This window comes from Erpetoichthys calabaricus, chromosome 16 (genome assembly GCF_900747795.2).
Source record: "Erpetoichthys calabaricus chromosome 16, fErpCal1.3, whole genome shotgun sequence".
NCBI lineage: Eukaryota > Metazoa > Chordata > Cladistia > Polypteriformes > Polypteridae > Erpetoichthys > Erpetoichthys calabaricus.
In genome coordinates, this window is record NC_041409.2 from 29,807,962 (window position 1) to 29,823,368 (window position 15,407).

Sequence of the window (15,407 nt, forward strand, 5' to 3'; positions counted from 1 at the left end):
GAGCTTACCCTGGCAGCATTACGTGGAAGGCAGAAAGCAATCCTAGATGCGCAGAAAGTCCATCCCATTACTATAAATCCATCCATCCATCCATTTTCCAACCCGCTGAATCAGAACACAGGGTCACGGAGGTCTGCTGGAGCTAATTCCAGCCAACACAGGGCACAAGGCAGGAACCAATCCCAAGCAGGGTGCCAACCCACCGCACATCACTATAAATGTAACCATTAATTCACCAAGAATATTCTATTTCTGAACTCTTCAAGGGAGGTAGAAAAGGCCGACACAATGAAATCTTCAGTTCCTCATTCTTCAACTGCCACTTAAGAGGAAACTAGAACCTTTGCAATATTTTAGTTTCCAGATTCCAACTAAAAATCACTAATGATTTCTTGAATGACTTCAAGTATGTATTCAGATGAATTCGTTATGTTTCTCTTCTGTAATTTTAACGCATTCTGCATGTTGGAATGATACAATCCCAAAGAAATGTACAGTTTTGTAAATCTTTACACCTTTCTGAGTTATTTGTCCACCGTGAACCTTGCTAATCTTGAATAACAATCAAAATCCCAGCCTTTTCATACCATCATATCTTTGATGTTTCATATCTGCTTCAGAACAAATTCACTGAGAGCAGCAATCTTGGCACACATTCTGTGACCTGATTAAGTTCCTACAATTTCAAAAGGCTACTATTGTTTTTCATCTTGGAACTACTAGGGACAGCACATATGTGAATGCACCTGAGACATCTTATTCAGAACACATCTGGTGCTTTTAAATCACAAATCTTAGTTGTCAGGATTCCAGTAACTTAAAGAATCAACAGAATATACAATGTCAAATATTGCAAACATTAGGCCATTTTTCTGAACATCAATCCTTTTCATTTTTTTTAAAGAACCCATTTTTTTGATCCCTATTTGTCAGTTACCGGGTAGCAGTTTACTGGCGTCTACTCTGTCTGCGTGGGATAAGAAAGAATTTAAGGGTGCAAAGGATACCAGTCCATCACAAGGTACACTCATGCATACTTGCAAATATAGTGCACACTCTAACCTTAAATATCTTGAGTCACACTTTTACCTAACATTTATGACATAGGATGTAAAAGGAACCTAAGTGTGTGGAGAAAATCCACACAGACATTGAGAGAATGTTCAAATGACACAGTAAATGGAAGATAAATCGAGTCCAGGTCTCTGAACACGCGAGGCAGCAGTGAAAATCACTGTGTCATCACAATAAAATTCATTCCCTAAAGGATGGTCTTCAATCCTTTGCCCTCCTAAACTGGATGAAAGCTGGTTTTTATAAGGATATACATTCATTTTAAATGCAATATTCGACAATGTGTGATCCAGAGTTTGAAATGCATGACTGATTTCATCCATGTTACTGCTTAGGAGGAGGTTGCAACATCCTGTTGATGTTTATTTTCAAACTTGGCAACTGAAATGATCCACTCTGACTTCAAGATTCTAATGGTGAGTTACTCTGAACAAACATGTAATGGCATGTGCCTTTTGTGGACACAACAAGCTGGACCTGCTGTATTCAAATATTGACAGACAGACAGACAGACAGATAGAACTTTATTTGCCTTCAAATGTACATCTGGACAGGTCTTTCCATCTTGCTACCACCTGTCATTGACTGCAGCAGTTCTTTTAACATCCAAGCCAGAAGCATTTTGTGTCCGTGTGTGTGTGTGTGTGTTTGAGGATCTGTATATTGTAGTGGGGTGATTGATGAGATAGGGCAAATGCCAAATGCTTGAGGTACCAACCGGGCAAAACCCTGTTTAATTCCAAGAAAAATAAGAAAAACAGCAAAGAAAACATATGCTCATTGGCACTCTTTGTCAGTAACAATTCCCATGGTTCAGTGTTCTTTTCGGGTTGCACCTTTATCCACTGACTAGTGAACACTACGGTGGTCAGGTCCAAGATGAGATGCCACCTACTGGAAACGTCTCCCTTTTAAACCAAGTGGAATAGTAGGGGTGGAGCCTCCTTGGCTTTGTTGTCGCCAAGGGGCAGTTTCTCATGGCTGTGAGGGGAAAAGGGGACAAGACTGTTAGTGACAGTGCCCCCTCTCATCCCAGGGTGGTACTACATACATTAGATGAGCCTATATTTGTTTGCAATGTTTTAATTTAAATAAAGTATTTATTTTATTTATGGTAATATAATCTGTGGCCAAAAACCAGTTCTCCCCATGCTTAACATAAATACCCATCCTTTTACATCCTGGGTAACATTTCTGAACAATGTTAGTCAAATACGTCATTTCATATATTTATCACAAGTGATAATCCAGTACCATTTTTAGTTGGTTGGTAGACATAATAGACCTAATCTGTAATAAAGTTCACAATGATGTAGCTGTTTACCTCTAGCAGGTCGGTCAGTCAGTCAGTCAGTCAGTCAGTCAGTCAGTCATTGTCCAACCCACTATATCCTAACACAGGGTGACGGGGGTCTGCTGGAGCCAATCCCAGCCAACACAGGGCACGAGGCACGAAACAAACCCCTGCAGGGTGCCAGCCCACCGCAACATCCAGCAGGTGTGAGGCCAAATATATTGCTATGTGCCACAATCAACTCCCAGCATAGTATTTTTTAAATATAAAATTAAAATCACGCTATAGTAATTAACAGTAGCTAACATCATTTATGTATAGCACCTTCCGTCCACGAGTGAATGTCAAAATAGTAGAATTATTTTGAAATGAAGCCATACAACAAACAAAGAAACAACAAAGTCATTAAAATTTGTATTATTTTCCAGTATAGGTCATGGAGTAAATTCAAATGTTATAAAGATAAATGAAAACTACAAAAAAATCAATGCATACATTTGCAGCCTGAACTGTAAAAACCGTTATTTTCTCAAATGACTATTTAAATTTTTAAACTCATAAAAACACTAAAGCCAGCCAATGTGTTTTAGGTTGTTGTTATTATGTATATTAAAAAAAAACTTAAATAATTATTAATAATAATTATCTGTCTATCCATCCATTTTTAATGTGATGAATCTACGTATTTCAGGGTTGCAGGGGCAACAGCTAATGATAAATGTTCCATTATTTGTATATTAAATATTTATTTTTCAAAATTTTTATTACTTTCATTTATAATTCATGACATTTAATTATAATATAAGCTAAAATGATGGTAGAAAAAGGTTTATTCCTTACTTCTTATACTGGAATATTAATTATACATAAAGGACATGTCTACATTTTATACAGTCCACCATTCAAACATCACAAGTGATGGACTTAGCGTCATAACAATATCGGTATTCCAGGCAAATTAAGCTACAATTTACATTTGTACAACTTAGTTACCTGTGAAACCTCTACCATGAGGCACTGTTTGTGGTAAGCTAATTATTACCAGCTTGTTCATTATATTTGCACACTGAAAAGTGTGTGTTTATTTATTTATTTATTCTTTTGTTTCTTTTTATCAGAGAGAGGTTATGCTCATATCTGCTTATAATAAAGGCTTAGTGGTTCAGACTTTTAGTACACCTTGAGCACCTATTCCACAAAGATGCATTTTAATACTTGCTGATAGTTATTTACATAATTCATGTATAGTTTTTTTTATATATCAATTTAAAAACATATCTTCAAAGAATGTGTCAATGTAATTTTTGAGTGCGTAACACTTATTTTCTGCAATCATTGCCTACTGTATTCTGTTTGCAGAGGTCTGGCACATCAAAAAATGAATATTAAGACCTACAAAATTATACTCAGACCCTAAGTAGGATTTAAAGATCCTAATCAAAGCAATTACATGAATCACACCATTTTTATGGTGGGGGTGGGGGTGGGGGGGGGTGCTGGATTTATAACAAAGAATAAATTACAGCCATTTATTCTGACCAAGTCTCAGAATGAGCCCTGGATTAGTTACTCATTCATCACAAGGTGGTTTCAAAATTCAGTTTTTCAACTCAATTCAGTTTATTTTTGTATAGCGCTTTCCAATGAGTGCGTGACAAGCTGTCAGGTAAAATGCAAGTACAAACTTTGTTAATTACGTAATGAGGACACAAAAAGACACAGAATTGTTTGAGCACACAGTAAAACACATTGTTTGACACTAATTAATATAAATGGAGCCCAGCAATGTGTTGTACATTACATCATTGTTGAACTATGGTGAACTGGCAGTGGAGGAGAGGCAAACAAAAAACTCTGTAGCATTCATGGACAAAATAAACCTTTGGAAGGTCCATGGTCAGCTATAACCTACAAAGTCAAAGAGAGCTACCTGCTGTAAGGGAAAAATCCAAATCTCCGGTCCACTTTAATACTCGTACATAAAGTTCTTTAGACTCCAGCTATATCTAAGTATAAGAAATGTATTTAAGAAAGACACCTTTGGAGCATCCCATGCAGCTTGCACTCAAATCAAGGGTGTGCTACCAATCTTTCGTTAGACAAAGCCTTTAAAGTGTGTGAATATACAAAAGCATATTTAGCATAAACCTGATAACATGTCCCATACATGGACCTATTTATATCAGATTAGCATTAGATCATCCTGTATTAGGTTACATAGAGAGATGTGTGATGGCTCCCTCTAAATAGATTTGGGCCATACTAGAATGAACTCCTCCTAGTTAGAACAGTTGTACAAAAGACTGAAAAGCTTAATAGACTGAAAATGTTACCCAAAGATTTAATGCTACACCAGTCACCCCTCCAGGACGTTCTACAATAGAGTCAACACTGGGCCGGTCTAGTCTGATGACAGAATCTTTACATCTGTTGATTTCAAGGCTCCCGGTATCTTAGATGTGTTTTCCATGGGCAGAAAAACAGTTTGGGAGTACAGCAAATGCCACAGTAGGATGTAAAACGGTTTTCCATTTTCAAAAACCGAGGATGTTAAAGGGACTAATTATTAAGCAACTATACCTTTTGAACAGTGAGAGGAAAGAAGAACCCCGCAAGAAAACGCAGACTGCGCTCAGGAAAGCATTCAAGCTTGAAATCAAGATGGCAACTTGGGAAGCACAGCACAGCAAATGCAAACAAACTTTGGCTGGACTAAACTTTCATCTCCTTGTGTTTTCCCCACTGCCTCTCCTTTTAGCGTGGGGCGTCGTGGCTTAGCTGGTTAAAACGCCTGTCTTGTAAGCCGGAGATCCTGAGTTCGAATCTCAGCGTTGCCTTCTTCACTCTGCGTCTTTCCATTTCTTTATCCTCACAGGTGGCGCAGTGGTAGAGCTGCTAAGGAGATTGTGGGTTCGCTACTCAGGTCCTCCCTGTGTGGAGAGCGCTTTGAGTAGTGAGAAAAGCGCTATATAAATGGAAAGAATCATTATTAAGAAGTATTATTATTATTTGTCCTGCGTTTTGAAGACTCTGGCCATTTCGGAACATAATTAAGTAACAATAACTTTGCTGCTGCCATTTGCCCAAAGAAGGCTGGGCAGTGAAAGAAGAGTGAATCCTTGTGACAGTGCTTGAGAATTTTTCTTTGTTATTTGACAGCCAGTTAGGTTTCTAAGTTTATGTTTGAGTATTTTGTGTTAAGTGAAAACCTATGACTACTAGATGTTGCCTTCTGTAGTACATACTGTGCAATAATTTTATATAGCTCATTTTTAATGCTATCTAGAATTAAATGACATTTTCATTTAACTTGCATCAGGTACTTGAATTTGTGCTCCCAATGGTGCCAAGGTCCGTGCGGGCTGTGACCCTCATACAAACAGCAGACATACCTGCCAAACTCACTCAGAGAATCAAACAATGTAATTACGTTGTTCATTCGCCCTGGCTGGATCACCTTAAACCTTTCACTTATTTGGAAGTTTCCTCCATCTTTAGATTTACCTTCTAAGTGCTGAAGTTTTTCAAAAAAAGACTCCTTTATTAGGAAAACACAATAATGGATATTTAGCTTCTTTATATGCTTATTAATATAGCCCAACACATGTCTGAGTTCACTTTTTTACATTTGTGTTTAAACATACATATACTGCACCTCCTGTGAACTGATGTGCAGATCCATCTTATGCATGATGGTAGAAGTCACGATCAGTATAGGTCTGAGTTATAAGCGTGAAAAACTCAATTTTATAGCATGAGAAATATTTGGACTACTGATTTCTGTAACATGGTGATGCTGGTTGACAAATCAACATCTGCTTTATATTTTTCTCATCAAGGACAAAATGAAAGAAGTTGGATGCTTCAAAGGAAATACATGAAGCTAATTAAAGTCAACTAATGGCAGATAAGATATATTAAGTTTTACAATGCATAGTTTCCTTTGATGTTAAAAATGATAGAAAAATAGTTCATATATGGGACCTTTGGAGATGTGCATTTAATTAGCTTAAATAAACTGAATGAACTGTCACTGTATGTGTATATACTTACTTCAGTCCTACTTCATATTTTTACTTTGTGTGTGTATTCTTTTTGTTTCAGTGATCTGAGGGTTATTGAAGTTTATAGTTTTCATTTCAGCCTATGAATTTGTGTGTGTGTGTGTGTGAGACCACTGTGAATGTTTTCTTTGATTTTGTGACTAGAATTCCGTCATCCTTAGTGATGGCTTGGGACACAAAGGCCATCTGAAAAGATCTAGTCGTCCTTTTTGATACTTTATGTGAGACTGAGAAAGGCACTCTGCTGGTCCGAGGGCTTTGATGTTGTGTGAAAGGCATGTCAGATGTACTGGAACGAGTAGGTCATTAGAGGTGATTTCACACACTCCACCAGGGCTCTGTTGTTTACACCTTCAAAGTTGTGTGCAAAGCTTATGTGCATGCAAGTCTGAAATGTTACTGAGACAGGGCCTTCCGTGTGTGTGTTTGTCGATGCCTGTGATGCTGCAGGATTGTTTATGTAGTTTCAATATTTCTCTATTTATATAATTGAAGTCACTGCTGTTAAGATTTGATTCATTTGGCTTACATTGTTCTGGGTTCTGTCAGTTCATCTAAATCATGATACAATTTATTACAATTTGAGGTAAGGTTCACTCAGAAATTTTAGGGTGTCATTTTGCATTATCTGCATACTTTTGTTTTATTCCTAATAGCAATCCTGAAACAGTCTTGTGCACATAATAGAGAGAACAGGCCAGGCAGTGATGCACCTCTCTTGACATCACTTGTTTCTTTCGTTCTCCTTTCACTCTCTACATACAGTAGATCATGGAAATGCTAACATTGCCAGTGAAATCATTTGTACCTGAGGCCTGGATAAAATGTTGGCTTTACTATATCTCATGACCAAGAAAGAAATCGGAGTATACCCTAGGCTTGCCCATTTCAAATACATTTTCAGATTAATCCATCAAACCATTTTTTAAACATGATTTCCTTTTAAAATCTGAAATAAACTTAAAGCTATGTTGACATGCACATGCTTGAAGCCACTTCTCATCACCACCCACTAGTAACCATGTATGGCTTAACAAACACTTTTTTGAACATTCAGGATCTAATAACCATATAAATTTGGACATATTCCTGAGTGACGTCTTTACTTTCAAAAAATGGGAGAACACAAAAAAATTAAACTTCAGTGAATGTGAACTTGAGGTATTGCTGATGTTTGCTGGAGTCTGAGGAGTGGCCAAGGGGGCCTGGAATGCCAGGATGTACTATTTTACCAAAATAAGTCTCCAATAAAGGCTATTTCATTCCTCAACTTTTTAAGGCCACAGTAAATGTAAATCATGTTAATCAGTGAATTAGGTACACAGATATGCAGAAGTAAGTCTCGTAGTTTGGAGTCTAGGGGGTCACACTCTAGGTGCTCCGTTCATGGCTTATTCATGTGGGTCCCCATTGGTTTGCTCCACAGTCCTGTAAGTTAGGTGATTTAGCGATGGTAAATCGTACTCTGATGTGTGTGTGATTTCAACTTGAATATATATTGTATGCACTATTTTCCTTTTTTACTTGCTTGATATATTATATGTTATATATTACGCGCTCCTTCTAACAAAACGGTGCAATTCAGCACAAGCGAATTAAACAGTAGTGCACATGGCAGTGACTTGTACAAACAGAGGCATGGCGATCTGAGCAAATCTCCATCACTGTCACACATACGTAATATGTGAAAAAAAAGTTATATTTGTCTCCTTGATTATGCAAAAAATATTACAAAATGCTGTAACTTTCAAATAAGTCGCACCTCAATGTTACAATATGTGTGCAATTTCTAACTTCTTAAGAAGTGAAATTGCTTATTTTTCCATAATTAAAATACATAGAAGAACAAACATAGAAACACAACATTTTTTGACATTTAAAGATTGTTAATGGTATTTGTTTATTTTTTTTTTTTGAGATGATGACTGGCTTATAAACAAGTTTCTAAGCCAATTTAGTTTCCGAGCCATCCTCTTCAAGTTACATTATGGAGACCACCACAAAGAAATCATATGATCCCTGCACCATTACAGGTTTTAGCAACCAGATTTTGAAAATATATGTGTAATGGTCAGATAGACAGACATACAGTATATCAGAATGTGATTTAATGCATCACTGGAATGCACATTAAAATCACATTTTCTGTTCACATCATTGTCATGCTGTTTGGAGTCGCTAAAATGCATTGAGGGACTTACGAATGGTTAAAACGTTTTGTAACTTTACACCAATTATTATGCCAGGTTTGGGTTTTATAATTCTCAACTTCTGAATAACAAATGGCTTATGGTTTACTGAACTATTTCCAAACTAATTTAGAAAAATACATTGTTATATTAATGGTGGACCTCATCTGAAAAACTATAAAAAAGAATTTTATTTAACACAAGATAAACAGAATGCAAAAATTAATTTTTCTGAGTACTTCATTTTTTATCTGGTGCCATATATCAGTTTAAGTGAGCATTCATACTAGTCTTCCAAAATAATTTTTAGCTATTTATTTCTGTCAGATCTGCCAGATCAGATGAATAGCAGATCTGGACTTTGCAGATGATATTGCTCTACTTGGGCCCACCCAACAATCCCTCCGCGATCTTACTGAACTACTACAACGTGAGGCGGCAAAAATTGGGCTCCAAATTAGTGCGCATCAGCTATGCCCGTGCAAACATCCTGGTCTCCATTGGCCAACAACAGCTTGAGGAAGTCGACCACTTCACCTACCTCGGCAGTACCGTGGCGCTTGACGGGGGGGGGGGGACAGATATCGACGTAGCCTGCCCTATTGGGAAAGCGTCATCAGTAATGCGACAACTGGGACCAATATGGCAATCCAACACCATTACACTGCCAACAAAGATATGACTGCTAAACATGACCATCATCCCTACGGCGATATATGCAAGCGAAACTTGGAAGTCATCTGCAGCGATCACAAGATGCCTGAACGTCTTTCAGCAACGCTGCCTACGGTGAATACTAAAGGTCCCCTACCGGGACCATGTCAGCAATGACGAAATCCTTCAACGAACAGCTACCCAACCTTTAGCGAGCACTGTAGTGGAACGATACTTTCGTTTTGCTGGCCACATCCTCCGGCAACCGATACATCGCCTCCCAAAGATCGCTATGAGCTGGACGCCTGCCTGTGGCACACGAAAGCGTGGCCGCCCAAAACAAACATGGTGGCGTTCTTTCAAAGAAGACCTATGCGCTATAGACATATCATGGGACGAAACCGAATCCGCTGCCGCCTACCGAATTCATTGGTGATCTTTTTTTTTTTAAGCTGGCATCTCCACAGATATTATGTCAAGTAGTCTAAAGATATGAAGAAATTGGACCCATTTGAAAGGGAACAAGAAGATGGCACTCTAATTTTTGCCCATACAAACACTATTGGCATTGTGCTGTCTTACAGTGTGCTATAACAACATCACAATTGACTATAGAAGGTGAAAATCCTGCACAAAGTTGACAAGCAACAGAGATGCCTTGATAAAGCCTTCTTTCCAGGGCTGAAACACAAACACACCACACATTTAACCCATTACTTAAAACTGACCATGTTGGTAGTTACTCTGAATAAAGCCTTGCATGGAGAACCATAATGTTGCCTGTTTTTAATAACTTGCTTTGGCTACTGGAGATTGCCAAGGTCATAGCATAAAAGGTCTTAACATAGGTAGCATTTAAAGATGGCAGAATAAATAAAAGTAAAAACGACTAAATTAACCATGCAGAAGTCATACAGTGCCTGCCATATAATCCTGCATGCAGCATGGGTAAACGAGAGCATACAGTAAGCATACAGTGACGCATGAATGTGAGTGTGAAGAAAAGATAAATTACTGAAAAGATGACAAGAATCAACATTTTGAAAAAAACACATTTAGAATCCTGATTGCTTGTTCTGTTCCATAAGACAGGAAGATAGTCCTTTATTGATCTCTGAGAACAGCGCAGAATATAAAGTCATAGAGCAAAGCAGTAAAAATCAAATGTAAACTATTGCTTAAGGGCAACACTGAGAACTGTACATGGAACATACTGAGTGCACATTTATTGTATCCCTGAAGATATACTCAAATCATTATCATTTTATTTTTTACTTCCTTGCATAAGGTCGTATACTATATCTTAATACTGCCTATCTGTAGTCACAGTCTAAAGGTAAAGCAAATTGCTAATTAATGGTACTATATTAAATGTAGATAAACCTCTTGCTTTTTCCATCTTTAATAGATGCAGTACCATTTAGATTGTAGTCCGTGATTAAAGGAACAGAATTAATTAAGCAAACCGTGCTTTAGAAGAAACAATTGATTATTCTGAATCTGACCAGATAAATTCAGAAAATGACAGCTGATGCAGATTAATTAAGCAAGTACAGATAAAAATAAAAATGCAATGTATATGACAGTTTAAAAATGATTGCTTTTGTCAGCATACGATTTTATATTAATTAAAAATGTGTTCACTGAAAATTGTTCCTAATAATTTATATGTAGGGGCAGAAGTAAACAAAATTACAACATTTTATGAAGATTTTATTTCCAAAATGCAGATATACAGTAATTAATTGAGGAAAAAGAGCAAACACAAAGTGGAGGCTAAAGCAGTCAGCCAACTCACTAATGAGTTGGTTAAAAATAAGTATGGAAATAAAAAAAACTAAATTAAATTAACCATTTCCAAACAACATCATATCACTGAATGCCAGTATGCCATTAGAAATATCTTTGGTCATTATCTGTGGATTTATACTACCAATAACATAATGCCATACTTAAATAATGGAACGTAAACATGGAGCTACAGAAGTCACTCAAAGTAGCAGCACAAACTGAACTTTGAGTTAAGAGTTTAGAGAGAGAGATCTTAGTGAACATGTTCTTTACACCCATTACTATTAACTGTAAGTGCTTCATACTTGTAGCTCTGTTTAATATTAAAGCATGGCGTTGCTATCAAAAGTGTAATCTTAAGACAGTTTAAAACCACAGTTTTCAATTTCCATCATTATATACTTATAATATTCATCTACTTTTTAGCATATTTTGAAGGCCATACTCAAAATTTCAGCAGATGCTGATTATATAATGAGTTTATAGGGTGAAACATTCTGTGCTTGACGATGATGTCTCATTTCCAGATAAACTCCACCAAAGCTTCTGCAGACGTGATGTTCTAAACAGCAGACAGCAGTAGACCGTTCTAAGACAACGAAAAAAGAAGCCTCCAAAACCATTTTATAATTCAAGAGCATAATGTAAAGTGACTTTTTGACATATAAAAGAAGGTCAAATTTCTTGGCCTGATTTTACTTCAACACAGAAACTTAAATCATGTACCAGTCGGCTTGCTCCTATTTTCACAGATATTTCTAACTCGTCCTCTGGCTTAAGGAGGCCACTTATAGTACTTGTTCAAATTGTATTGCCCCATTGATTATAAACCTGTTTCTTTGTCTTATTGAAGATGTTTGAGTGACAATTTCCTGCCTAATGTGTGGGGTGCTCATTCACCCCACATACAGCAAATAGTTCAATGGAAAACATTAGTAGTCGTCCCTTCACTACAGATTTGAAATGACCATATTTATGCCTCTCAAACTTCATTATAATCTGATACACACAGGTGCAAATCAGCTACTGGATTTCACGGGTGGGCGTCGGTGGGAGTGTTTTTTGTTTTTTTTTTCTTTCAAAATTTCAATATGAAAATATCTTCTCCTTTTTTGTTACTTCACTATTTGTATGACATCAATAAAAACTTGATTATCAAAAAAGGCTACTGGATTTCACATTTGTTAAAGACAAAGGTCACCAACACCAAGCCTGTGTCTTATCATCACTCCTTTATATGTTGTACACGAGTTACTGATTTTCACATACATATTCTGTCAAAATGGCTGAAATCACTGATGTCATAACTCTTACTGGACTCACCTTAACCAGTGAGGATGAGAATTAGGTGATTGAACCGAGTAATTGAATTAGCATTTTTGCTGCCGTAGGCGAGGCTGTAAATGGTCATCCCCCAGACAGCAATATGACCCTTTCTATGACATAAGAGTATCATTAATGTATGATTATTGCTACTTTCTCCTTTGATTTGGTATGCCCTAAAAAACACTGTGTTTGTAATCTTGTATCTTGAAGGGGTTATGAACTGGTTTATACTGTACTGTATATTCAGTACAATGATAAGGACTGTACTCGCCAACAATCAAAAAAAAAATAGAAAATATGAGTAGTCACAAATGAATTAGCCAAAAACAATGAATGAATTGGAGAGTGAAGTGCTTGGGTTTTATTGGTGCAGGACAGGAAGGGGAGGGATCTCAGATGTAAATGAGGTCTGTAGGAGGGCATGATGTAGTAGCGGAAGTGGGCAGAGTCTTAGCAGGGCTTTCCTTCAGGTGGACTGTGGAAGAGGGAGAAAAGGCATTAGTACCGTTCATCAACCCCTGTCTCTTCATCTTACCCCCAGTTAAGCCTCCCATGCGTGCGTGTGTGACAACATATACCAGTAATTAATAGGTTAATCCCTTGACGGTAGTTTTATTTTAAAAACAGAATACCAGTGTTAAAGGGGAAACAAAAATAATCAATCTTCACTGTTTAAGTTGCTGGAAGTTATATGAATCGTAAGGACATTGTGGAAAACAAGGTGGGTCCGCAGGAAGAAGGATTTTAACTATCAGCCCTTTCAGTAGCTGTTGTTAAAAGGAATCCATTAAGCCATCAGAAGCCTTTAAAAATGTTAGTTTATATAGCTCCTTGATGTGTAGATTACATGCCCAAGGAGGTTATGTTGAAGCTTTATAGTCCACTGGTGAGGCCTCATCTGGAGTACTGTGTACAGTTTTGGCCTCCAGGCTACAAGAAGGACATAGCAGTGCTTGGAAAAGTCCAGAGAAGAGCAACCAGTCTGATTCCAGGACTACGAGGAATGATTTATGAGGAAACATTAAAAGAGCTGAACCTTTTCAGTTTAAGCAAACAAGATTAGGAGGAACCATGATTGAAGTGTTTTAAAATTATGAAGGGAATTAGTACAGTGGATCGAGTCTGTTACTTTAAAATGAGTTCACCAGGAACAGGGGGACATAGTTGGAAACTTGTTAAAGGTAAATTTCGCACAAACATTACAATGTTTTTCTTTATTCAGAGAATCATAGACAGATGGAATAATCAACCAAGTAGTGTGGTAGACAGTAGGAGGTTAGGGACCTTCAAAACTGGACTCTGATGTTATTTTAGAGGAATTAATTTGATAGGACTGATGAGCTTTGTTTTGGTTGTTTGTTCTTACCTGGATTGTTCTAATGTTCTAATTTCTACTGTTCTAATGAAAAAAACACCACAAAAATTAGGTCCATTTGTCCAAAGCCCAATAGTTACCAATGTTTTGATTTTTCTTTTGCCCCAGCAGTTTGTTGGCTTGAGTACATTCTTTGTTCTTCTGGTTTTAAACTTTTCATGACCACCACTATGAATTCAATCTCATGTTATTACAGTATTTCTGGTCTGTTTATTAATTCACAATAATCCCTGGAGACACCATCTCAAAACAGCTGGGTCGAGCTTTGAACACTGACATCTTAAAGATGGAATTTACTTTAAGAGGCAGGGCTTCTGGGAGTTGAACAAAAGTAACATTATGTATCTGGGCTTATTCTTCCTCTACTCTAGTGAAATAAAGGCAAACAAAGATGCTGGCTGTGTTACATTCAACTCCTTTCCCTGTCATTTTTACCTGCTCAGAGCCACTGGCATGCTCCAGAGATGTGTATGTGTGTGTATACAGTAAATAAGCCACACAAATGGCTGTTATGTTGTATGATAAGGTTTGTTTATATTGTATGATAACTTTTCAGATTTAATCAGTGAAATTACCAGATTAGATCAAGAACACACCAGGTTACAAAATGAGGCACTATACAGGAAAAGACGGGCTTTGCATTCAGAACTCAACATCTTGACAACAAAAGAAATGGAACAACTCATTTTTAAATCACGACATCATTACTATGCACATGGAGAGAAAGCTAATAAGATCTTAACTTAACAAATCCACAAGCTGGAAGTTCGCAATGCAGTACCAGTAATTACCAACACAGCCAGAGACAAAAATCATTGAACATAAAAAAATAATGCACACATTTAGAGACTACCTTATATTCTACTCAGATTAAAGAAGACAAGACACCATCTTATATGTTTTTTGATGCATTGCAGATGCCACAGCTAGATACTATCAGTGCAGAGGAACTGGCTAAACCTCTGCCACTCTCAAAATTACTAGACACTATAAACTCATTTCAGAGAGGGAAATAAGTAGGCCCTGATGGCTACCCTGACGCTCCCATTTTATTAGTAACATTTACACAAGCCAGAGAAAATAAAATTCTACCTCAATCTTTTCGCCAAGCATTAATTACTGTCTTTCCTAAGAAAAATAAGGACTTATTACAATGTGCGTCATACAGACCAATCTCACTTCTGAATAACGATGTTAAGATATTATCCAAAGTTCCTGCTGGAAGGACTGAGAAAGTGCTTCCTTCGGTAATCTTCGGTAATCTCACTAGAACAAACCAGATTTATTAAAGAAAGGCACTTAACCTCCAATCTTCAAAACCTCTTTAATGTAATACATTTACCCACAAAATCTTATAACCTTTGGATGTGGAAGAAGCATTGATATGGTTGACTGGGACTACCTTTTCACTCTGTTATATAAATTTAGGTTTGAATCTATATGCATGGATCAAACTACTGTATACCAGTCCAGAAGCTTCAGTTTGTATTAACAAAGTTATTTCAGACTACTTCAAACTAAAATGTGGTACTAGACAAGGTGATATCATACTAAATATATCAGATCCACAGAATACTGTTCCTACAGCCTTAACAGCACTAGCAGAATTTCAAAAGATATCTGGACTCAAAATTTATTTG